The following is a 26,745-nucleotide window of genomic DNA, read 5'->3' on the forward strand; positions in this document are numbered from 1 at the left end:
CTGACTGACCCCGGGCTCTGTTTAACCAGGCACAGGGAGAGTGCCAAACTAAAAGGAACACATTAGAATACAGTTAAGACACTCAACATACACTAGGGTACACTATGGTATGGTGGGGTACCCCTGTAATTGGCATGACCTACCCCATAGGCCCCTAGTATGTAATAGGGCAGGGGATTGAAACTATCTAGAAGTCTCCAGTATCCTGGGGCATGGCAGTTTAGAGGCCAGCAGATTCTCTGCCCCAGCATGTGTGCAGTGCTGAAGCCTGAGGTCAGTTTAAAAGCTGCACTGGTGGCCTGGACAGCTTTTAAACCTTAAATTGTGCTCAAACTCGACTTTGGGGGAAGGGGCCCTTAAAAATTAAAAAACTACCATGTTGATGCATATAAGGGACCCCCAGGGTCACCCCTAGGTATCCCAGGGGTGGGGTGTCAGTTATCTATAAGGAGCACCCTTATAAAATGAGTTTTTATATGCTTGGGTAAAGTGAATTTTTACATTTCACTCCCCACATTGTATTAAAGAGGTGCTCAAATTTGACATGATCGAACTTTCGTTCTCTTCCCTCCCACCATCACTCCAACCTTCCACCATCCTTCATTCCCTCCTCTACACTCATAACTCTCCTTCGACCACCTTTTCTGCACTGCTTTATACCTCCTTTCCCCTCCCTGCTCTACTCCAACAGGATACCCTTCCAAAAACGAACCCCACTGCCAAAAACAATGCCTCCTGGAGCGATTTCAGTCCAGTAACAGAAGCTATGATCGCTAATATCATAGTCAAACTGAAACCTTCTGCCCACTACAAAGATCCTCTACCCGCCCCTCTGATTCAAGAACTTAAATCCATCATTGCCCCATATGGACTAAAATTATCAACTCCTCTCTTTCCACTCGATGTGTCCCCGCCTCCCTTCAACTCGGTCAAATCTCGCCTATTCATTATCCATTTCCATCTTCATCTTCATCTCTATCTCTACTCTCTTCTGCTCCTTTAGACATGCTGGCTACACTAACATTTTGTAACTCGTTTTCACTTAAATTTCAGTCTATTTATTGTCCGTTTTTCACATGCCTTGTAAAGCGCTCTGATACTCTCGGGTCCAGTAGCGCTATATAAAACCTTTGAAATAAATAAAAATAAATAAATTAGTGAAATACTTATTAAATATGGTGTAATAAGCCCTGGTTCTTGAAAAGTAGCCCAGGTCATTTTCCCTATTGCAAACCCCATGGCCCATAGGTTAACATGGTAGGAAGTGATTGATTATTAAATATTGATAGGAGAGGACTAGCTGGACCATTCAAAGACTTCCCAGAATGGTAGTAGTAAATCCAACAATATTATATTGTTAAATTTCTCCTAAAGTGTACCTACAATAAGTTATAAGACTTTCTTGTTTGTAAGTCCAAATTCAGCCTTTCAGTGGTCTGCCCTGATTGGTCAGAGTTAAGTGGATTAGCCAGGCTGCTGGAAGGGCCGTGTGCTGCTCTATAGGAATCGTAAATGCAGGACCTGTTCTGTCTGCGATCTCACAATGGAGGGTTCCCTCTTCACAGACGGTAACAAATTCTGGCGTCATGACGAACACACCAATTGTAAAACAAATTACACTGTTTATGCCATTCAATGTCCTTGCAAAAAGGTGTACATTGGTAAGACCACGCAGGAGGTGCGTCAAAGAATCATCCAACACCGTTCTAGAATAAACAATAAGAACTTAACAGCACCATTGGTTTCCCACTTTGTACAACACAAGCACTCCGCAAATGAGATCAGATGGACTGTGCTTGCAGTCATCAGAGGTGGAAGTGGGGATCCGGACGCACGCCTTTCTCAAAAAGAGGCGTACCTCATCCTGAAATTTGACACATCCAACTCTGGCCTCAACGAAATGTCTGAACTTGGAAACTTATAATTTTGTTGCTGCACTGCGCCGAGCTGCTTAGGAGCCGTGCTGCTCATACTGTGCTCCTCGCTTTCAAATTGCTGTGTCACTCTCTGGCCTCATCGAAATGTCTGAACTTGGAAACCTACGTTCCCGTTGTTTTCCTGTGCCGAGCTGTTTGGGAGCCGTGCTGCTCATACTGTGCTCCTTGCTTTCAAATCTGTGTCACTTTAACAAAGCTACTCTTGAATCTTTCTCTGTCCGCTGAGTTTCTCAGAAGTTTAATTGTTGTTCACATCGTATGTCATTATACCCACTATGTAATCTCTATTTCCACTATTTATATTCCCAAATAGCAAATAGTGGGAGTGTCAGACTATCCTGGAGTAAATAACATCTTTCGAACAGTGAAGACACAGTGAAGACACTGTCCGATCTATGTGTAAAAATGTTGCGCTTTCATTTCTAAACAACAATAAGTGGTGGGATCAGGCTTCTTTGGAGTCAATAACATCCAATGGGTTTGAAGACACTGTTCGATCTAGGTGTGTAAATGTTGCGCTTCTAATTATGGATGTTTTAAAATAAACACACTGTGGCTGACATTGATATGATTTTCCGCACTGCTCCGCGGAACCACAAGTACCAGCATCCCTAGGACCTGCTTTGCGCCCTTCCTCCCTTTCCATGCTCCCAATTAGGTTGCTTGTTAGAAGTACTTGAGCCGGCTTGCGTAAGGTACACGCTTGACGCTTGCGGCTTTTCAAAGGATTGACTCCGTTCTTTACACGAGTAAGTTTCCTCCCGCTGCCCCAAGCCAATTCCTTTCGTTAACTATACGCCAATTCTTTCAGCTGCTAACGGGCATGTTTTCCCTTTCCGCAGCGGCTTAACGCAGCTGAGCAATACCCGCCACACCTCCCGGACCAGCCCCAGGCGGAGCTGTCCTCCTGCATTTGTAACCGCCCGCAGGTAGGAGATGTGTTCACAATCTTTGTACGAACTCACAGTTAGATGTTTGGTTTGCCGTGGGGCTACTAGGCATTACAGAGTTCTCCCTCTTTCTTTCATTCAGCTGACACTAGAATGTGAGCCGCTCCTCCACTTGACCGCGTACCGCTTCGCGGGCGCCCTGACTTATGACACCTCTGCGACTCATTACAGGTACGATACGGGTCAATTCCCCCGCAACCTGTCATTTGTGTTCATGTTTGAATGGCGTCCTTACACTCAATAGTTCTGACTGCCACCTTACTTGCTTTTTCAGACAACCTTCTTTCAATTGCAGTCAACCTTCACTCCTGCAGCCCTTGTGCTCGTTGTGCAGGTAAATTGCCTTCACTTTTCCTTGTGTAGTCAGAGAGGGCATTCGTATTGTGGCAATACTAGTTTGACACCATCCCTTAATTTCTTTACAGAGAAGCTCATACCCAGTCCCTGTCCTGAGGAGAACCTACAATTTCTACGGTTCGAAACGCGTTGACCCCCAGCCTGTGACAAGAAAGAAGGGTGCAGCTAGGGATTAACTAATACCACTGCCGTGGGTCCTGGCTGGCAATCTTACAAAACATTCCATCACAGGTCTTGTGAGACAGGCAGGCAGTCTTATTCCACCTTTAGTGCTGCCTGTCCACTGGTATTCTAGTTAAAGGACTGGTTCCTCCCCTTATGTAGTATTGTGCTTTGTGTAAATGTTTTTCATGTTGCAATTGACTTTGAATGTAATTACTTTGCACTAAGTTTCATTTTGGTGTTGTAAATTTTTGAGTATTTACTGTGAATGTCTGTACACCTGTATATATTGCGCACACAATTGTATGTATGTTTTTGACCTGACTGTTTTGACAGGATTTTTCCTTTGAAGACATTTTGGATGAACTAATGAAACTTGTTTATAAATGAAAATAAACTCTTTGTAATACAAAACTTTTGGGTCACACAGCACACACGGGCTGCGTGGGTCCTAATTTTTCTTAAAACAATCCTGACTAGCCATTATGTTCTGTTTTGCAATTGCTGAGGTCCAGGCTGGTCAGTTGTAGGATCTAATACCTTCTTTTGTGTACAGTTCTATAGGACTGGCAGGCCAGGAGGTGGCGTCGTAAACTACGCTCTTCAAAGGCAAGAGGGGAGGCCTGGGTTTTAGTCCACTATGACAGTCGTGACCCAGAGTCAGGGCTAGGCTTAAGAAAGGTATATACAGATGGTACGGGGGTATGTTTAGCCAGCTCTTACCTCCTTGCTGGAAAATCAGCCATTATGGATTTGGAAGAATGATTCACTCTGGGACAAACTAATGCCACACTCCACAGGATGTGGTCATAACTATGAGGAGTTGCCCTGCTCTCATTGGTCAGCAGTGACCGGGTGCTTGACCCAGAGAATTTTGAATAAGTATCTGAGAGCGGCAGAGCCCTTCAGATCTGCTGCTTGAAACTGAATGAAGCAAGAAGTGCCCTGCTGAAGGTTTTGATGTGCAAGGAACTCTAAGGCATGACCTATGTAGACTGCACCATCTGAAACTACAGCCCTGTGGATTACCTTGCTGCCAAAAGACTCAAGAGTAGAAACTCCCTGCAAGGTACAGGTTAACAGAGCTCACCTGGACAGCCCCACAAATAATTCAAAGCCTGGAGTACCAGTGGATTTGTAAGGGTTTTGTTCAAGTGGATTGCAGAATTGAAGTTTCACACTTTCAAGGACCCTCTTGGAGATTCCAGAACCTTGGATTGTGTGTTGGATACTTTGGGACCCGCAAGCAGAACGCCAGGAAGGTGTTCTAACTGGACCCCGCTTGCTGAAGAAGGCGGCCCACCATAGTGTTGAGAAAACTCTTCAGAACAATTTGTAAAGGTGTGTCCCTGACAGAGAAAACGAAATGACTTAAGGGGCACTGTTGGTTTCTAAGCACTAGAAAGTGACTAATCTTTAAAAATTCATATCTCTGGTTCCCTACAATAGATTATTTTCATTTTCGTGTCATTTAAAAGATACAAATATTACCTATTGTTATAAATTGGTGTTGGATTTTTATTTTGTGTTGTGTCTTAATTATTTACTGAAATGGTGTTTTTAAATGCTTTACATAACTGTCTTTAAAGTTAAGCCTGTCTGCTCGCAGCCATGTTACCAAGGGTTGAGCAAAGGAATATTTTTCTAAGACCTATGCTGAGTCCTATCATGTGTTAGTGGCCTTATTGCCTGTGGCAGACCTACATTTGCCCCTAGCAATAACCCACTTTCCAACACTCAGACAACACCACCTGACGCAACCAGTTATAGGCTCATAAAAGGGGAGTGAACTACCCCAGACCCAGTGACATTAGGAGGCTGGTTGATGGCCCTTTAAATCAGGCCTTTGTTTTGGGCCGGCTGCAAGTGAAGATTAGAAAGCCCCCTCACTGCCTGAAGGAATGCATACTATGGGGGGGGGGGGGGAGGGGGGCAGTGCTGAATCATGCCCCATGTCAGAAAACAATCAGCATGTTTCCCTGCATGGGCCAGATCCAAGATCTGGCCCGCAGACAGCTGCTGGAACTGGGATCTGGTGGGATCCACCTCCTCTCCATCACTGTGGGTGAGCCAATAAAAGACTAGGAGAGCCGAGTTAGAGCAGAGCGAAGGTCGGCTCTTTCTGTCGGAGCCGGTGCAGGAGCCGAGCCATGAAAATACTTGCCATGTAAATCATGCAACAAAGATGATGCTAGAATGTGATAAAGTGACTTCAAAATTCAAAAAGTGTATTTCTTAAACCCACAGAGGCGTTTCACCTTAATATATCAGTTATCTGAACAGAATTTATTAGAAGTGAGAGTTTTTAAACGTGAATTGAGAAACATTCCTGCGCCCGCCCTGATGACAAGGCTATTAGTGAACTAAAAGGCAACTTAAAGGACATGTGTACCCATATTTGCCAACAGACGAGAAGCTCCTTTTTTAACCCAGAAATGGCTTTAATTTTGCTATTTTCCCACTAAATTTGACTTTGCTTGAATGTGCGTCAACGGGGAAATTGAAGCCCCTAGATTTCTTTTTCAAAATCGACCTCTTTCTAAATTCAAAGGTCGGCGTGTGTGATTCCGCTACTTGTGGGGTAGACTGAAGCAGTGTTGTAGGATATGGATTCACACGCAAGAGAGGTTTTTGTAAATCACACATCCTGAACTCACATATTTGAAGGAGCTCTCATGTGTGTAAAGGGCCAAAGCAGGTTGAGTGAAATAAAGCATTTGCCTAGGATCACACAATTTGGTAACGCACAGAAGCCAGGATTCATCTCAGATTTCCCAGTTTCAAACTGAGTAACCACTCGATGGGTGTCTCTTTCTGACATTAAAGGTTAGTGTGTCGGCTTCAAGCCCCAGGGTCACCCTGAGGCAACTACAGCCGGGCACAGTAAAAGATGACACATTCAGAGGGGACATAAGGGGAGTGACCAATGCAGACTTTGACATTAACTGGGGATCCACTGATAGCAGGAGGGCTGAATGGAAACTCTAAAGGTGGTGACCCGGGGGAGAGCAGCTCGAGAGTAGGAGCCTGAGGAGACAACGAGAGAGACTTGACTCAGACAGAGAATCCCCTGGCTGGATTACAGAGGGCGGATCCTACCGGAGAGCAGGGCCGGACTGGCCATTGCGGGCACCGGACATTTCCCTGGTGGGTCGCCAGGGTGGGGGCTGGTTTTGGACCCCAAGGGGGGGCGTTTTTGTTACTGGGGTCGGCAATATCAGCCCACTGTAACAAAATGGTCCGAAACCGTCCCTCGCAAACAGCTCAGCTGCACCACCCTCTCCCAACAGGGTGGGCCGGCCGAGCAGTTTGCCAGGGCCAGTTTCGGTTCCCAGTCCGGCCCTGCTGGAGAGGCACAGGGAGGCTCGCTGCTGAGGGCCCAACGTAAAAAAGGAGAGATCTGGGCCAGATTGTACTGCATGGTTAGACGTGAACACCGTCAACTGCTTCACCAGGAGGGAGACATATCAAGCTACTTGCTGGCATGGCTATTAAAGAGCAAAAGCGCAGCCAATTATTCTCACACTCTGCAAACCAGGAGGCGGCTACGCTTCCACACAGTACGGTGTTAACTCTCTCCTACATGTCCGTTTGTCCTCAGTGTTCAAGTAAGAGACTGGGGTAGTTCCGGATGCCCGGGACCGTTCTTTGAAAGACCTTGTACTCCCCAGCCTTACAGACGCACAGCGAGAGGGGTGTGGCATGAAAACCAGACTGGAGGACCTCCAGGAGGCCTCGGCAGGTTTGGCCTGCAGGAAATCCCCGGGGCCTGACGGTCTACCGGTAGAATACTTCCAAACATATGCTGGCCTACTGCTCCGGCCACTACTAGAAACTCTACAGGAGGCTAGGAGGGAAGAACGCCCACTGACATCGATGAGAGAGGCTCAGATAAAGAGTCTCCCTAAGTCAAGCGGAGACCCCAGTATGCCAGGTTCATATCGACCGTTATCGATGCTAGGAGTAGATATAAAAATATTGTCAAAAGCACTCGTAATGCGCCTGAGCAGGGTTATTACACATTTGGTCCACGCAGATCAATGCGGTTTTATGCCAGGCCGTGGCACACATATTAATCTACGTAGATTATCCCATGTTCTACATGCCACGACAAACACGGACGTTTGAGCTGCTGTGCTGGCCTTGGACATTAAAAAGGCCTTTGATACCCTAAGGTGGGAGTATCACTGGTAAGTGCTGATGAAAATGGGCCTTGGTCAGGAATATATTTCCTGAGTTTCTTTCCTGTACGATTCCCCAACTGCTCGGATACGCAATGGTGCGGTAGTCTCAGAAATTCTTTCAATTGAACGGGGCACAAGACAGGGTTGCCCGCTGTCACCATTGTTGTTTGTCCCAGCAATGGAGCTGTTAGCGATTAGGTTACGAAGAGACAGGAATTGCTGGGGCATCCCTTGGATGGCCGGGTACATGTTGTATCTCTATACGCAGACGATGCCCTGTTATATCTTGCCCAACCAGAGGAGGCAATCCCCATCCTCCTAGAAATTCTGTTAAATTTGGCGTAGCATCCAGTCTGCTAATCAATAAGCAGTTCTGGTCCCACTCGCTGCCTTAGCAAACACGGCGGCCGCTGCTCTCCCCCTGTGGGGTTCCAATGGCAGTCTGATCATTTCCGCTATTTGGGGATCCAGGTAGCACACACCGCAGACCAGCAATACACACTGGATACGGGGGCAGTGATCACAGGCTTACAAACCTCCATCACTTTCTGGAACCGCCTCCATCTCTCCATTATGGTTCGAGTTGCACAGGCCCGGATGGTACCTCTACCACGCTGCCTATACGCCCTACAAAACTCAGTTTGCATCATATCTAGGTCCGTCTTTGAGACATTTAATAGCCACCTACTGTCATTGGTTTGGGCTGGCAAACACAGCAGGGTGAGGCTGGAGACCCTGACATTGGATACGGACCGAGTCGCCCAGTTCTCCACCTCTATTATCTCTTTGCGCTCCTCCACTATGCGGCGCTCTGGTGTGTGGAGGGACCAAAGGTGGAGAAGGACATGTTGGTGAGTGGGGGCGGGTGAAGGAACTGCCGAGGTACCTAATGATGGGAACTCTGACACCCCCTGGAGTGTCTACTTGTGGTGCGTCCGGTCGCAGGGGCCAGGGGAAGGGTGGTCACACCGGTACTGCGCAAGGCACCATATTTATTTATTTATTTATTTAAAACATTTATATAGCGCATCTGTCACCTGGCAAGTATCCTGGCGCTGAGAGATTACTCCTAAAATGAAAGAGAACGGGGGACTAGGAACGAGTAACGGTGAGGGATATGCGCACTCGCTGCCATTACAATGGTTACACAATTACCGGCAAATAGAAAATGTAATGGATCTGACAGGGTGGTTCAAGGGAGGTGCCTCACTGCAAACGACCTCTATTTAAAAGGGACTTTCCTCTTATTTGCTGATGCAGAGGAAGGCTTCAGGGTCCCAGGGGGCCACTTTCTTTTACAATATGCCAAAATCTTGCGTACCATGCGAGACATATAGCCATCCTTCCCAGAGGAGCCAGCTGATTAGCGATCTTAGACCCAGGCACACACAGCAGCCTGATCTCCCTTCTATATCGAACACTTAAGGCAGACCGCTGCATTGACGTTTCGTAAGTTCACGACAGATGATGGACAGACCGACAGACACCTCTCACAGACAGTGGATGAAGATGTGCATTTGCACATTTTCAGGAAATAGCCAGCAACGCGATTCAAATTCTTCAATTTCACTATCTACACTGTACGTACATGACCCCACTTAGATCAGCACCCTTTTTTATTTATTTAATGCATTTTTATATAGGTCAGACTTTACCCAAAGGTGTCAGAGCGCTTCACAATACAACCAAGTGTGTGACATGAGGAGAATTTTACATATTTACACAATATAGATACAAAGGAGAAATAAGAAAAGTAAAATAAACAATAGATGGCAGTCACACAAAAAACACACAGGATGAGGATTGTCCAGGCATAGATTACAGAATGACAATATTGAAAGAACTTCCTTGAGGGACATGAAAAGGGATCAATTAGGTCTGGAAGTGTCTTTGGAAGAGAAGAGATTTGAGGTCAGTTTTAAAGGTCCGGGTAGAGTTGGTGGTTCGGAGTAGTGGAGGAAGCGAGTTCCAGATTTTCACCGCATTGTCTGAGAAGGATTAAGCCATCAATCTTTCCCTTTTGAAGGTGGGGGGCTCAAGCAGTACATTTTCTGCAAGGTCTAGATTTTACAGAGATTTTAAGTTTATTCGCCAGGTATCGAGGGGAGGAACTGTGCAAGGGTTTGTGGGTGATACAGGCAGGATGCAGGCAGTCTTGTAGAATGATCTTGCCTCGATGGGAATCCAACAAAGATAAGACAAAATGGGTGTGATGTGGTCACTTCTTTTGGCCCCAAAGACAAAATGAGCCGCTGAATGGAGAACGGATTTAAGAGACACGCTTCAATGAAACACGTTCCCCGAGGTGCCCTCGATGCAGATTTGAACCAGCCCCTTTTGCTCACATAATGTGGGATTGCCCTTGACTCAGATGCAACTGGTCAGGAGTCCTAGAGTTACTCAGGAAGGCAACAGGCCTCCGGATCAACAAAACAATGAAACATTGCGTCTTGGGGGATTTACCAACCCCTAGGGTGACGACTAGCGTGCAGTGGAGATTCGTGAATCTGGGACTGGTACTCGCCAAACGTCGCATAGCGAAAGAATGGATATAAACGGTGCCTCCCAGACTGCACAGATGGACGGCAGATATGTGAGAATGGGGGGGTCGCTGAGGTACAACGACTGTGTACAGCCTGCACAGACAAAAATGCAGAACAAGATTTGAAGACTTGGGGAATACTACTAGAAAAACTGCAGAGACCGAGAGGTGAACTACAGGACTTGTGTTGAATGTATTTTAAAATGACCCATTTTGTGTTGCCATGCTCTCGGCAACCTGATGAAGAATTGCTTTTCACGTCCCTGCTGAAGCTTGCTCAACCCCCCGCTCCTTGTGGTTGAGCCGATTCCGAGAAGCTGCCTGTGTGCCTCACCCCCCCCCCCCAGTTGTGTCAGAGACTTAGCCACATCCTGTCCACTGTTGGTAACTCAGCCTGTCACGACCAACTCCTGTGCCCACACCACCTGGTCAAGGAAGCACGAGGCTATGCCCCGTGACCACACCATCTGATCAAGGAAGCACGAGGCAACGCCCTGTGACCACACCATTGAACAAGGAAGCACGAGGCTGTGTACATTGTGCAATAAGAGACAGGTGTCCCCTGGCCACGATTGCACCACAAGACTGTCGAAGAACTTGTCAGATGAGGAACTTATCAAAATGTGGAACTATGTATTGTGCAAATGGGCGTGGCTAGTACTATAAGTATGTGTGCGCTGCGGATTGAAGCAGCAGTCTCCGTCGAATTGTCTTTGTACCATTCTTGGACCCTGTCCTTAGCTCGTGCTAATAAATAACTTACTTCCCTCCACGGCTAGTTGTCCTGATCTCTTTGGTAATGTATGACTTAAGCAAGAAGAACCCGTAGATTCTAGGTGTCCCCTGCACCGCTGGCTTTGACTCTCTTAGTGGGGGGGTCTCCAAAAAGCCGGTTCTACACTTGATGCTCCACTACAGGCCGAGATCAAAGACACGCGGAGGGGGGGTCCCCTAATATCTCAGTATTGCAAAGTCATCCTGTGCCCTGGGCACTCCCCAACTTTTGCTGACTGGAACTGGTGGTAACTGACTCTGACTGACCCCGGGCTCTGTTTAACCAGGCACAGGGACAGTGCCAAACTAAAAGGAACACATTAGAATACAGTTAAGACACTCAACATACACTAGGGTACACTATGGTATGGTGGGGTACCCCTGTAATTGGCATGACCTACCCCATAGGCCCCTAGTATGTAATAGGGCAGGGGATTGAAACTATCTAGAAGTCTCCAGTATCCTGGGGCATGGCAGTTTAGAGGCCAGCAGATTCTCTGCCCCAGCATGTGTGCAGTGCTGAAGCCTGAGGTCAGTTTAAAAGCTGCACTGGTGGCCTGGACAGCTTTTAAACCTTAAATTGTGCTCAAACTCGACTTTGGGGGAAGGGGCCCTTAAAAATTAAAAAACTACCATGTTGATGCATATAAGGGACCCCCAGGGTCACCCCTAGGTATCCCAGGGGTGGGGTGTCAGTTATCTATAAGGAGCACCCTTATAAAATGTGTTTTTATATGCTTGGGTAAAGTGAATTTTTACATTTCACTCCCCACATTGTATTAAAGAGGTGCTCAAATTTGACATGATCGAACTTTCGTTCTCTTCCCTCCCACCATCACTCCAACCTTCCACCATCCTTCATTCCCTCCTCTACACTCATAACTCTCCTTCGACCACCTTTTCTGCACTGCTTTATACCTCCTTTCCCCTCCCTGCTCTACTCCAACAGGATACCCTTCCAAAAACGAACCCCACTGCCAAAAACAATGCCTCCTGGAGCGATTTCAGTCCAGTAACAGAAGCTATGATCGCTAATATCATAGTCAAACTGAAACCTTCTGCCCACTACAAAGATCCTCTACCCGCCCCTCTGATTCAAGAACTTAAATCCATCATTGCCCCATATGGACTAAAATTATCAACTCCTCTCTTTCCACTCGATGTGTCCTCGCCTCCCTTCAACTCGGTCAAATCTCGCCTATTCATTATCCATTTCCATCTTCATCTTCATCTCTATCTCTACTCTCTTCTGCTCCTTTAGACATGCTGGCTACACTAACATTTTGTAACTCGTTTTCACTTAAATTTCAGTCTATTTATTGTCCGTTTTTCACATGCCTTGTAAAGCGCTCTGATACTCTCGGGTCCAGTAGCGCTATATAAAACCTTTGAAATAAATAAAAATAAATAAATTAGTGAAATACTTATTAAATATGGTGTAATAAGCCCTGGTTCTTGAAAAGTAGCCCAGGTCATTTTCCCTATTGCAAACCCCATGGCCCATAGGTTAACATGGTAGGAAGTGATTGATTATTAAATATTGATAGGAGAGGACTAGCTGGACCATTCAAAGACTTCCCAGAATGGTAGTAGTAAATCCAACGATATTATATTCTTGAATTTCTCTTGAAGTGTACATACAATAAGTTATAAGACTTTCTTGTTTGTAAGTCCAAATTCAGCCTTTCAGTGGTCTGCCCTGATTGGTCAGAGTTAAGTGGATTAGCCAGGCTGCTGGAAGGGCCGTGTGCTGTTCTATAGGAATCGTAAATGCAGGACCTGTTCTGTCTGCGATCTCACAATGGAGGGTTCCCTCTTCACAGACGGTAACAAATTCTGGCGTCATGACGAACACACCAATTGTAAAACAAAGTACACTGTTTATGCCATTCAATGTCCTTGCAAAAAGGTGTACATTGGTAAGACCACGCAGGAGGTGCGTCAAAGAATCATCCAACACCGTTCTAGAATAAACAATAAGAACTTAACAGCACCATTGGTTTCCCACTTTGTACAACACAAGCACTCCGCAAATGAGATCAGATGGACTGTGCTTGCAGTCATCAGAGGTGGAAGTGGGGATCCGGACGCACGCCTTTCTCAAAAAGAGGCGTACCTCATCCTGAAATTTGACACATTCAACTCTGGCCTCAACGAAATGTCTGAACTTGGAAACTTATAATTTTGTTGCTGCACTGCGCCGAGCTGATAAGGAGCCGTGCTGCTCATACTGTGCTCCTCGCTTTCAAATTGCTATGTCACTCTCTGGCCTCATCGAAATGTCTGAACTTGGAAACCTACGTTCCCGTTGTTTTCCTGTGCCGAGCTGTTTGGGAGCCGTGCTGCTCATACTGTGCTCCTTGCTTTCAAATCTGTGTCACTTTAACAAAGCTACTCTTGAATCTTTCTCTGTCCGCTGAGTTTCTCAGAAGTTTAATTGTTGTTCACATCGTATGTCATTATACCCACTATGTAATCTCTATTTCCACTATTTATATTCCCAAATAGCAAATAGTGGGAGTGTCAGACTATCCTGGAGTCAATAACATCCAATGGGTTTGAAGACACTGTTCGATCTAGGTGTGTAAATGTTGCGCTTCTAATTATGGATGTTTTAAAATAAACACACTGTGGCTGACATTGATATGATTTTCCGCACTGCTCCACGGAACCACAAGTACCAGCATCCCTAGGACCTGCTTTGCACCCTTCCTCCCTTTCCATGCTCCCAATTAGGTTGCTTGTTAGAAGTACTTGAGCTGGCTGGCGTAAGGTACACGCTTGACGCTTGCGGCTTTTCAAAGGATTGACTCCGTTCTTTACACGAGTAAGTTTCCTCCCGCTGCCCCAAGCCAATTCCTTTCGTTAACTATACGCCAATTCTTTCAGCTGCTAACGGGCATGTTTTCCCTTTCCGCAGCGGCTTAACGCGGCTGAGCAATACCCGCCACACCTCCCGGACCAGCCCCGGGCGGAGCCGTCCTCCTGCATTTGTAACCGCCCGCAGGTAGGAGATGTGTTCACAATCTTTGTACGAACTCACAGTTAGATGTTTGGTTTGCCGTGGGGCTACTAGGCATTACAGAGTTCTCCCTCTTTCTTTCATTCAGCTGACACTAGAATGTGAGCCGCTCCTCCACTTGACCGCGTACCGCTTCGCGGGCGCCCTGACTTATGACACCTCTGCGACTCATTACAGGTACGATACGGGTCAATTCCCCCGCAACCTGTCATTTGTGTTCATGTTTGAATGGCGTCCTTACACTCAATAGTTCTGACTGCCACCTTACTTGCTTTTTCAGACAACCTTCTTTCAATTGCAGTCAACCTTCACTCCTGCAGCCCTTGTGCTCGTTGTGCAGGTAAATTGCCTTCACTTTTCCTTGTGTAGTCAGAGAGGGCATTCGTATTGTGGCAATACTAGTTTGACACCATCCCTTAATTTCTTTACAGAGAAGCTCATACCCAGTCCCTGTCCTGAGGAGAACCTACAATTTCTACGGTTCGAAACGCGTTGACCCCCAGCCTGTGACAAGAAAGAAGGGTGCAGCTAGGGATTAACTAATACCACTGCCGTGGGTCCTGGCTGGCAATCTTACAAAACATTCCATCACAGGTCTTGTGAGACAGGCAGGCAGTCTTATTCCACCTTTAGTGCTGCCTGTCCACTGGTATTCTAGTTAAAGGACTGGTTCCTCCCCTTATGTAGTATTGTGCTTTGTGTAAATGTTTTTCATGTTGCAATTGACTTTGAATGTAATTACTTTGCACTAAGTTTCATTTTGGTGTTGTAAATTTTTGAGTATTTACTGTGAATGTCTGTACACCTGTATATATTGCGCACACAATTGTATGTATGTTTTTGACCTGACTGTTTTGACAGGATTTTTCCTTTGAAGACATTTTGGATGAACTAATAAAACTTGTTTATAAATGAAAATAAACTCTTTGTAATACAAAACCTTTGGGTCACACAGCACACACGGGCTGCGTGGGTCCTAATTTTTCTTAAAACAATCCTGACTAGCCATTATGTTCTGTTTTGCAATTGTTGAGGTCCAGGCTGGTCAGTTGTAGGATCTAATACCTTCTTTTGTGTACAGTTCTATAGGAATGGCAGGCCAGGAGGTGGCGTCGTAAACTACGCTCTTCAAAGGCAAGAGGGGAGGCCTGGGTTTTAGTCCACTATGACAGTCGTGACCCAGAGTCAGGGCTAGGCTTAAGAAAGGTATATACAGATGGTACGGGGGTATGTTTAGCCAGCTCTTACCTCCTTGCTGGAAAATCAGCCATTATGGATTTGGAAGAATGATTCACTCTGGGACAAACTAATGCCACACTCCACAGGATGTGGTCATAACTATGAGGAGTTGCCCTGCTCTCATTGGTCAGCAGTGACCGGGTGCTTGACCCAGAGAATTTTGAATAAGTATCTGAGAGCGGCAGAGCCCTCCAGATCTGCTGCTTGAAACTGAATGAAGCAAGAAGTGCCCTGCTGAAGGTTTTGATGTGCAAGGAACTCTAAGGCACGACCTATGTAGACTGCACCATCTGAAACTACAGCCCTGTGGATTACCTTGCTGCCAAAAGACTCAAGAGTAGAAACTCCCTGCAAGGTACAGGTTAACAGAGCTCACCTGGACAGCCCCACAAATAATTCAAAGCCTGGAGTACCAGTGGATTTGTAAGGGTTTTGTTCAAGTGGATTGCGGAATTGAAGTTTCACACTTTCAAGGACCCTCTTGGAGATTCCAGAACCTTGGATTGTGTGTTGGATACTTTGGGACCCGCAAGCAGAACGCCAGGAAGATGTTCTAACTGGACCCCGCTTGCTGAAGAAGGCGGCCCACCATAGTGTTGAGAAAACTCTTCAGAACAATTTGTAAAGGTGTGCCCCTGACAGAGAAAACGAAATGACTTAAGGGGCACTGTTGGTTTCTAAGCACTAGAAAGTGACTAATCTTTAAAAATTCATATCTCTGGTTCCCTACAATAGATTATTTTCATTTTGGTGTCATTTAAAAGATACAAATATTACCTATTGTTATAAATTGGTGTTGGATTTTTATTTTGTGTTGTGTCTTAATTATTTACTGAAATTGTGTTTTTAAATGCTTTACATACCTGTCTTTAAAGTTAAGCCTGTCTGCTCGCAGCCATGTTACCAAGGGTTGAGCAAAGGAATATTTTTCTAAGACCTATGCTGAGTCCTATCATGTGTTAGTGGCCTTATTGCCTGTGGCAGACCTACATTTGCCCCTACCAATAACCCACTTTCCAACACTCAGACAACACCACCTGACGCAACCAGTTATAGGCTCATAAAAGGGGAGTGAACTACCCTAGACCCAGTGACATTAGGAGGCTGGAGATAAGTCTACACATGGGGTATGCCCCTGTGGCACCCCAAGTTGCCGTCCACAAGTACACTATAGTAGATACATACGTATGGATGCCACGCACACTGGGGCCGATTCAGAGAACTAATCTGAGATAAAATCCTAAACGTACTACTTTTGGTATTCACGGACGGCATTTAGTAGTAGTAAAGTTTGGACTTCTAACGTTACTAGTACTAAGGGCCGGATGTAGGTCGGTCGGTAACGGCCGAAAATCGGTACTTTCGGCCGTTACCGACCGAGATTCACAAAATGGTATGTAGGGCCACATATTTTACAGATTCGGTAAATTTACTGATCGGTAAATTTACCGAATCTGTAAAATACCGAATCAGTATTTTTACCGATTCGGTAACAATGAGATGTAGGTGGGACTCTTCTGAGTCCCACAAGCCTTACAGAATCGGTATTTTACCATGAAATCCAACTTCATGGTAAAATACCGATTCCGGTGTGCATGCACATGTGTGCATGCACATCTGTGCCATATGACAGGCAGACCTGCCCTTAGGGCAGGTATGCCTTCCACATGGCCCCCGAATCTTTTTTGGGGGTGCTAGAGGGTGTCAAAGTGACACCCCCTGCACCCTTGTCAAAATCGGTATTTACCGATTCGGTAAATACCGACCGGTAATGCCCCATTCATTCCTATGGGCTTCAAAGCCCATAGGAATGAATAGGGCATTACGGTCGGTATTTACCGAATCGGTAAATACAGATATTTACCGATTCGGTAAAAGGAACATCTGGATGTTCCTACATATCCACCCCTTAGATTTACCGATTTTTAATTACCGAATCGGTAGAATTCGGTAATTAAAAATCGGTAAATCTATTTTACCTACATCTGGGCCTAAATGCCTTCTGTGAATACCGAAAGTAACACATTTAGGATTTTATCTCAGATTATTTCTGTGCATCGGCCCCACAGTCACCAAGTACGATAATGATCGATCAGCAGTGTCGGAGGAGTGGACATAAAGGTACAATCACTTTGGTCCTCGATGGTAGATAATCAATCGATCGCTGCCCTGTCATACCTCGGTGTTCTATTCCGCAGATTTACGCAGATTACAAAATCCAACTAGGATCCTCATCGGCCTCCAAAAAAAAGAGAAAAATGAGGAGCTAAATCCGTTTTTTTCACTGTATGGACTACGTCACGTGTCAGAATGTCGGAGCCAGGGGCGGATTGGCAAGGCGGGCATTCGGGAATGGGCCGAAGGGCCGGTGCCCTCTGTGGGCCGTTTTTTTCTCCCCTGTCCCAGTCCACAGAGAGTGGACTAGGAGAGGGGAGAAAAAAAACCGGCCCACAGAGTGCACGGAGACAGACAGAGAAAATGAAAGCAGCCTCGCTGTGCGGCCGGACAGCGATTGTCAGCTGTGGGCTCTCCTTCACCCCTACCCTGCCAAGCAATCGAGCTGAGGCTGGGCTCGGGAGGGGTGATTGTTTGCAAGAATCGGCCTCCCTGGGGGCCAGGTGTTTCTCAGGCCTTTGAGACATTTTCACCTCGGCCCCCCTGGGGCCCATGCAGCCCAGAAACGGTGTTAGTCTTAACACCGCGCCCACAGCCCTTCACATTCAGGGCATAGTGGGCGAGGAAGAATGGGTCTTGCTGTGGGGGCAAGGTGATGTTTGGATTTTTTTTGTTTTATTTATTTATTTATGCGATTTTATATAGCGCGGACTTTACCCGAAGGTGTCAGAGCGCTTCACACTAGGAACAGCAATAATACATGAGGAGAAAAATTACAAGTAGACAAATTACAAAAGCAAAAGTTAAGTTACATGAATCAAAAGTGACAATAGTGAGCAACCAAAATACATGAGGTAGCAATCGGTACATTACAGGAGGAAAAAGTGATATGTGTGCAGGTTACAAAAGCGAACAAAGTACAAGTAGAGGTGTAATACTGCAATAAATGGCAGACACTCCAGCACAAGAACAAACGTTACGTCGGCAATGGTGGCACTTGTGCAAGTATCTAAAGCAAACAAAAGTGAGAGGTAGCATACAGTGTGATACCAAAGAAAAGTGACGTGTGCAAGTTACAAAAGGGTACCATACACAGGTACAAGGGTAATACTACAGTAAATGGTAAACACTCAAACTGCCAGAACACACTGGGAAGGCACTTCCCATGCACCAGCTTCACCTCAGCCTCCCCCCTGGCTACCTTGGATGACCCAGTAAGCTGTGTTTTGTGCTCCCCTGCCAGGACATTTTCGCGAGGCCTGGAGGGCTGATTCATTTACTAATTGCAGGGGCCTTACCTGTTCATGTGCTCCTGAGCTGAAGGTCTAGGGAGGGCTAAGTAGGTTAGTAATAGCAGGGGCTTTGCTGCTTTTCAGGTGCTCCTGTGCTGGAGGGCTGGAATAATTTTGCGACAGAAAGGGGCCTTGCTATTTTTTTTAGTTGCTCAGCATGTAGGCCATTGGCACCTTTGCCCTGTGTCCTGTGCAAGAACAGTATCCTCCCACTTTCATTCCTTGTCTGTGCAAATGGTGTTTCATGAAAGGGCACACCCCTTGAATGTGGGCCACGCCCCTTAAATATGGGCCACGCCTCTTGAATGTGGGCCACTTTTTTCGTCAGTGCCCGGGCCGAATTGTGATCCCAATCCGACCCTGGTCGGAGCATACTATAATTGCACGTCATAACAACCCTAAAGAGTTAAACAAAATATGTATGAGACATACGCTTGTACTGTGTAATACTGCGAAATGTACCTAAAATAAAAACAAGTTAAAAAAAAAGGTTAGTGTGTCATCTTTAATGGCTGGAGTATGAGATTGGATTGTGAGTCACAAGCAGAATCCACTTTTTGTTGGCGGTTTTTTGAAGCGCAAATCTTGCTAAATAACAGACATACAAGCACCCCACAACAGACTATGTTACACTCTATTTCTCAGCACAGGCAGCTTTTCCTGCATTTCAGGAGGCTCAGATGAAGCTGCAATTCGAACCTGCTCATCTGTGACACATGGGCGGGCCGCAGCTGAAGCCACATCGCGAGCAGCGAAAGCTCGGCTTGTTTTGGGCTCGAGGTTCCAATAGGACCTCGGGCTGGGACAGAACCAGGCCAGGCCCGAGCCTGGCTTGCGCTTTTCGTGGCTCTCCCTCCTTGATGTATCGGGGATGCATTGAAAAGCCTGTCCTTGGATTTATTCAATGTCGCAGAGCTGTCACATAAATTCACAATAAACTATGCACAGGAGGCTGAGATGGGACTTTCATGCCTAAACTTGCCTCCTTTCCAGAGGAAGGCCGGGTGTTTTAAGGTCCAGCAGAAGTCCAGACACAACACTTAAATAGAACTGTATATAAAGGCATCTGTATTCATTTGCAACATGCAATTTTCTGATGTTTTTCCCCTTTAATTATCAGCCGGGGGGCATTAAAGCAACTATAAAACACAGTTCAAAGGTCATTCTTCTAATATTTAAAGTTTAAAGTATGAACTGATAAGGCAAAAATACCCGCTTTAGGTGACTTTCCTAATTTTTGTAACAGCTGGATATTAAAACACTGGTCACGCTGTGAAAAGCGACCAGGAGCAAACCCTGAGCATACACACCCGTAGGGTGGTTTAATCAGAGCCGGCTTCAGGGCGGTGCGACCGGTGCATCCGCACCAAGTACTGACCTGGGGGATAGTGGGGGGGATGGGTAAGGTGTTTAAAAATAATGTCATGCAGGGTCCCTTGTATGTCCAGCAGTTTTCAGTCAACAATAAAAATGTCAATATAACTCTGGTGATTAATGTTCCTAGTAGAGACAGAATGGAGTTTTGACTCAACCTAAAGTAGCGCAAAGGGTTAATGTTTCTGCTGCAAAGAATGCGCACCACGCGGACCACAGAACTGAGTGTGAGTGACCGCTGAGTATAAACAAAATGAAATGTATGTGAGACAGGGGCTGCGGACAGATGAGGGGCACTGTTGGAGGGTGGTAGAGAGGGAAATATTGGAGGAGTAGGTCCTGGGGGGGCAATAAGATTATCGCACCGAGGGCCACTAGCGCTCAAGCCAGCCCTGGGTGCAATGGGACAGTCTGAATCAGTCGAGACCACTATTCTGTACAGGCCGATATGGTAATGGCAGAGTCCAACCCAGATAAGACAGGAAGGGCTTTGTAAATCCTGTCAGGGGAGCAGTGCAAACTTCTCACCCACGCACACAAAGCACTCCACAACACCGGACCAGCCTACCTGAACAGCAGACTCAGCTTCTACCCCCCCACTCGCAAGCTCCACTCCGCCAACTTAGCCCTCGCCCCCCCATCCAACGAACAACCTCCGGCGGCAGATCCTTCTCCTACCTCGCTGCCAAGACCTGGAACACCCTCCCTACCCACATACGGCAGACCGAAGACCTACTCGCCTTCAGAAGACTCCTCAAGACCTGGCTCTTTGAGCAGTAGCGGCAACCCCTCCTCAGCGCCTTGAGACCCTCACGTGTAAGTAGCGTGCTTTACAAGTACTCTGATTGATTGATTGATTGATTGAGTGCAGTGCGGACAGTGTGTGTGGGGTCATGGTACAGCCTGTGGGACAAAGGCTGTTTTATGGGGATGGATTGGTGATTTATCTTGGATGTATATTTTGCGTGATCCTGTATGTCCTTTGGATTTGCTGAGGTCAGTTGGGCTACAGGCCATGAAATATGTTTGGTTGACCTCTAATTCTTGGAAAATTGTACTTTCTTTTTTGCTTACTCAAGACATACGCTGGGTGGGGTGGATATTTAATCACATATGACCACTTGTGACTCTGTATGACATATTCTCAAATTGTGTATTTTTCGACATGCCAAATTTCATGCGGAATTGTTTGCGGAACTAATTTTTATTCTTTTGGGCAATTTGTAGAAAAGACAGCTACAGAGGATGTAGGTTATGTTGCCTTTTGATGCATTGTACAGGGGGAAGCTCGGTATTAATATTGACTCGTGTGCCTTGTATCTGATGGGATGTGTGAACAAGATTAATTTAAATAGTGCGATTCTGGCTCAGTTAATTTGGAACAATGGTGTGTTTGATTAGACGTAGGAACTAACATCATTGGTGGAATTACAGAGAAATGTTTTTGATTGAGTTGATACTTTAAGAGATATAAGTGCTGTTCATTAACATGTGAAGATGCGCTTAGTTTTGCGTTTTCACTGAACACACTTTTATGGGATTACTCACCTTTCTGTTCTACACCTGCAATAGAAATCGTACTCGTAATAAAAATAACCTTTGTCTCAGGGAGGGTAAAACATGATAATTATCACCCATAAATGTACCCTGGGCAGGATAACCCTCGCCTCCGTGTCCTTAATAGAATTGAAAATGTTTGGAGCGAATGCTAGCACATTTTTTATTCTATTACAGGAACAGAGGCTTCAGATTATGCTAGTTTAACGCTTATCTAGATACACAGAAGCAACATCGCCCACAGGTTTGTAATAACATTGTTTTAATGTAGAGCTAGACGACCAATCAGCTGTTGTCATTATATCATGTATACAGGTACCTAACAGAAAAGACTTTGAGGCAATAGCACCTCTCATATAGTGCGCTCTAAATAATTCTGTGTCAATGCCCGCCTCTGTCATTACATACCGGAGCCACCTGGCAATAGTAGCAGAGTTAACATTTTTAAAAGGTTGCTGTAAGCAATCAGCAACCTTAAACATCCGACCGCTCTAATAGGCCGGGTACATTCCTCATACACCTTGAGACATTTCACTACACACAATTTACCATTCAGTGGAAAAGCATTGTAATCAATGGACCTGGAGAAAGTTTTAGTTCGAGAAGAAATTACAAATGACACTCCCTCAGGAGAGAATATCCTACCATCTAAGTCCAAAACTCTAACATCAGAAACACATCGGCATGCCGAGAAACATGGAAACATATCCAATTTTGCATACAATTGTTTCCTTGAGAGTAAATCATTCCTAGGCCAGTTATCAAATAAATTCAGAACTTTAGACACATCCCATAAAGAAGAATACTTAGCCTTAGGTGGATTCACCACACATATTCCTTTTAGGAGTTTACATACCACCGAACACATACCTACCGGTTTTCCATCAATGTGCATATGCCCCGCAGAGATGGCCGATCAGAATTTGGTAACCGATCTATACGATAGACCATCCAAGACCTTTTTGGAAAGAAAATGTACAATTTAGGAGAAATCCGCATCCACCGGATCCAGGTGCTTCTCCAAGCACCAACCCAACCATGCTCTCCATGCAGAACCGTATTGTTTCCTGGTAGAGGGAGCCCAGGCTTGTTGGATGAAGCTTGAAGCGTCTTCCAGACCATCAGGGACAGCTGCCCCTCTAGAACTAGAGGGTGCAATTCTCCCTGAGGGCCCTGGAGCATCATCGGGGAAGAAGGAAGATAAAGAGGGAAATCGCACATCAGTTCCAACAGCACTGGAAACCAAGGTTGGGCCTTCCATACTGGAGTGATTAGTACGATCTCCACTCTCTGCAGAGTAATCTGGGGGCATATTAGGAAGGAGTAGCGATATTTATCGCAAAACACGCTTAGCTCATTTATTTTTATCACTGACTATCGCTGGATATGTTAGCGGAGAAATCCTGCTATTAGCACCGTTTATCTCCATTGTGCTAAAATATCCAGCGATAGCGGCGAAATGCGTGAATATCACTGGAAATCCAGCGATATTCACGCATCAACGCCAATGGGGATTTAACCTGACAATCCACCTCCCATTGGATAAACAGGTAAGTCATGTTTTTAGTAGGCATTAGATTATAGCGATTTTTCTTTATCGCTTCGCCTGACTTGCTAATCGGCGATAGCTATGTTAGCGACTGCTTTCAGTTGCTAACAGTTTGGGAACGCCCACTTTGCATGTCATTAGCGATAAATATCGCTGACATGCAAAGCAGGCCCCAAACCGGTCACTATCTCCTGTAGGCTGTCGCTAAATGCTGTTAGCGACAGCTTGCTGATAGGGCGATAAAAATATCGCTGCTTTAGCGGCAAAAAGTGCTGCTAAAGCGGCGATATGGCACTTGCTAATATCCCCCCTGGTTCGCTACTCTAGGTATCAAGACAAAGGGGGGAAATGCATAATTGAATGTCTTGGACCAATCCTACATGAAGGCATCCGTGGCCTTCGCCAGGGTATGCGGTCTCCAACTGAAAAATTACTCCAGCTGCCGATTCAGCCTGGAGGCAAAGAGATTTATGTGATAAGGGCCCCAAAGTGACTGAGTCATTTGGAAGAGATCTGGATGGAGCTTCCAGTCTCTGTAATCCTTCAGGTGACGGGAGTTCCAATCCGCTACTGTGTTGTCTCGCCCCAGAAGGTATTCTGCTATTACCGTTATTTGGTGAGCAAGGCAATAATGCCAGAAGTCTTTGGCGATCTGCACCAACATCGGAACTTTGTCCCCCCAGCATGTTTCTATGGGCTAGATGTAGGTCGGTCGGTAACGGCCGAAAATCGGTATTTTTGGCCGTTACCGACCGGTATACATGAATTGGCATGTAGGGGCAGTATTTTACAGATTCGGTAACTTTACCGAATCGGTAAAGTTACCGAATCTGTAAAGTACCGAGTCGGTATTTTTACCGATTCGGTAAATTTCACATGTAGGTGGGACTCTTCTGAGTCCCAAAGGACCTACAAAATCGGTATTTTACCACACAATCCTATTGTGTGGTAAAATACCGATTTCAGGTGTGCATGCACATGTGTGCATGCACACCTAGCCATGTGACAGGCAGACCTGCCCTTAGGGCATGTATGCCTGACACATGGCGCCCAAGCCTGTTTTGGGGGTGCCAGGGGGTGTCAAAGTGACACCCCCTGCACCCTTGTGAATTCGGTATTTACCGATTCGGTAAATACCGAATCGGTAATGCCCATTCATTCCTATGGGCTTCAAAGCCCATAGGAATGAATGGGCATTACCGATTCGGTATTTACCGAATCGGTAAATACCGAATTCATCCGATTCGGTATTCCAGCACATCTGGAATACCTACATATCGGACCCATAGATTTACCGAATTTAAATTACCGAATCGGTAAAATTCGGTAATTTAAATTCGGTAAATCTTTTCTACCTACATCTAGGCCTATATCTCCTAGCAGAGATGTTGTCCATCTTTAAGAGGATGCAGCACGATACCTTCCTGGGTGAGAGAGTGTGAATTGCGAATGTACCCGCCAGGAGCTCGAGACAGTGGATGTGTAATGATAACTCCTGGAGAGACCATCTACCCCCATGGTAATCTACCCACATCAAGCCCCCCCAACCCGATCAGCTGGCATTGGATTCTATGATTATCTCTGGGCGAGAGTCGAAGATTGCCCGGCCATTTCAGGTATCCACATGGGCTAACTACCAATTTACCTCCTCCTGGACTTGTTCTGTGAGCAGAACTTGGTTAGAGTAAGAAAGAATCTTTTGAAGGTGTTGGATCTTGGGACACTGAAAGGACTGATAATGCAGCGACACCAGAAAGATTGCCTGTATGGAGGAGGCTAGAGGGCCTAGTAAGCGTGCAATCGCCCGTAAAGACATGACTTGTGTATCGATAGTCTTCCTCAATTCCTTCTTCAGATCTCTCAACTTAAGTTTGGGCAACTGCAGTTGGTGCCGTCTGAGAGTTGATTATAAACCCTAAGAACTCCAGTGATTGCTCTGGGACCAGAACTGATTTCTTCTTGTTTATTATAAAACCCAGATTCTCTAACAGTGTCATTGTCATTGTCAAATGTTGCGATGCTAGAGAAGCGGAAGGAGCCATTATCAGTATATCGTCCAGGCAAATGATGAACCAAATACCCTGTTCCCGGAGATGAGCGGTCACTGGCTTCATCAATTTGGTAAAACACCAAGGAGCCGAGGAAAGACCGAAAGGCAGGACCAAGTATTTCAGACGCCTGCTTGGCCATTGGAGCTGCAGGAACCACTGATGAGTGGGAAAAATCGGGATCGTCAAGTACGCGTCTTTGAGGACTAGATGGACCATCCAGTCCCCTTGTCTCAAAATGTCTGTCAGAAGATGGATCCCCTCCATCTTGAAATTTCTGTACAGGACAAAAGAGTTAAAATATTTCAGGGTTAGAACAAGCCTGTAACTCCGCCTTTCTTCTCGACTAGGAGGTCGTTGCTGCAGAAACCAATGGACCTGTAGTCGGCCGTCACAAGAGGCTACCGCGTGTTTCTCCAGAAAGTCTGCTATTTCTTGATCTATAAAAACTCCATCTTGTTGGGAAATAGATGGAGGGGGGAATACTTTGCAGAGGTGTTTGAAAGAAGTCTATGTGGAATCCCTGTACCGTCTGTAAGACCCAGGCATCCTGAGTAATGGCTGACCAATTGTAAAGGAAATGGTGAATGCGATGCCCCAGAGGACATAGAGATAGAGGCATTGGTCTTACCTGTTGTAATCTGGGGCTGGAAGGTCCTCCTCTGTCCTCCATGGTGGTACCAGTGGCGACTAAAATGTCTCGTGGGATAGAGCATGCCGCCTTTGGTGGAGTCCTGATAGTCTCCTCTGCCCTGGCCGTATCCTCCTCTGAGATGGCCTTGATATTACTGGCAGCCTGGCAAGTGGCCCTTGCCTCACCCGGCCCAACCAAAAAGACCAGCTTGGAATACTTGCTTGATATTTGATTGAGCCTTGTCCAGACAGGTGAAGGTTTCGACGTATTTAGAGATGTCTTTAACAAACCTCTCACCAAACAACAATCCTTATGCCAAGGGGCCTGGTTCCGCAGAAGCCAGTTTGACAAGATTACTGTCCATTCACATGAGAAGGGACTTCCTGCATTAAGTGGCAATGGCACAGTTCGCGTTTCCAAGGATGACGCGTTGGGTTCATCCAGCGAGTATGACTGGATCAATTGGTGCACCAGTGTCTTTGGCCACCAAGGCCATTTCCGAAATCTTTGCCAGGGGCCCAGTGGTATCCAAGAGTTTATCTTGGCAACCACGCCAGGCACAGTCAATGCCCTTTTTGGGATCCTTAGCAAAACAATTTAAAAAAGGCTAGAATATTGGGATCTATATCAGGCATGTCCGCCACATTATCCGGGACGTCCGGATGGGGGCACTCAGACCTCAACCTGCTCTGAACCTCCCTGTCAAAACTTTGCCTCAGGTTTTGGTGCAAATAGTCCATAGAAGGAGCCCAATCTGAGGATCTGGAGTGGACGATGTCTTGCGAATTAAAGTCGAAGGGAGCTGCAGCCTGGTAAAGGGATGAGGACTGGGGATCGATAGGAACCTTCTTAGCCTTCTTTTTCTTAGGGGAAGCGGTATGCCCTGTAGAATCTGTGTCAGTATCTGTATTGGTGTCATAAGCTTTCTTAGAAGAGGATGGAACAGGCTCTGTCGACCTAGAGTATTGATGATCCGCCGAGGAGGGTGGGGGTAACTTAGTTACTTTAA

General features: G+C 46.1%; 1 pseudogene; it reads right to left on the reverse strand.

The window, feature by feature from the left end:
* LOC147729483 (uncharacterized) overlaps nt 1-25,775 on the reverse strand; it is a 44,649-nt pseudogene extending 18,874 nt beyond the window's left edge.
* Between the last annotated feature and the right edge of the window lie 970 nt (nt 25,776-26,745).

This window comes from Lissotriton vulgaris, chromosome 2_1, assembly GCF_964263255.1.
Source record: "Lissotriton vulgaris chromosome 2_1, aLisVul1.2, whole genome shotgun sequence".
Taxonomy (NCBI): Eukaryota; Metazoa; Chordata; class Amphibia; order Caudata; family Salamandridae; genus Lissotriton; species Lissotriton vulgaris.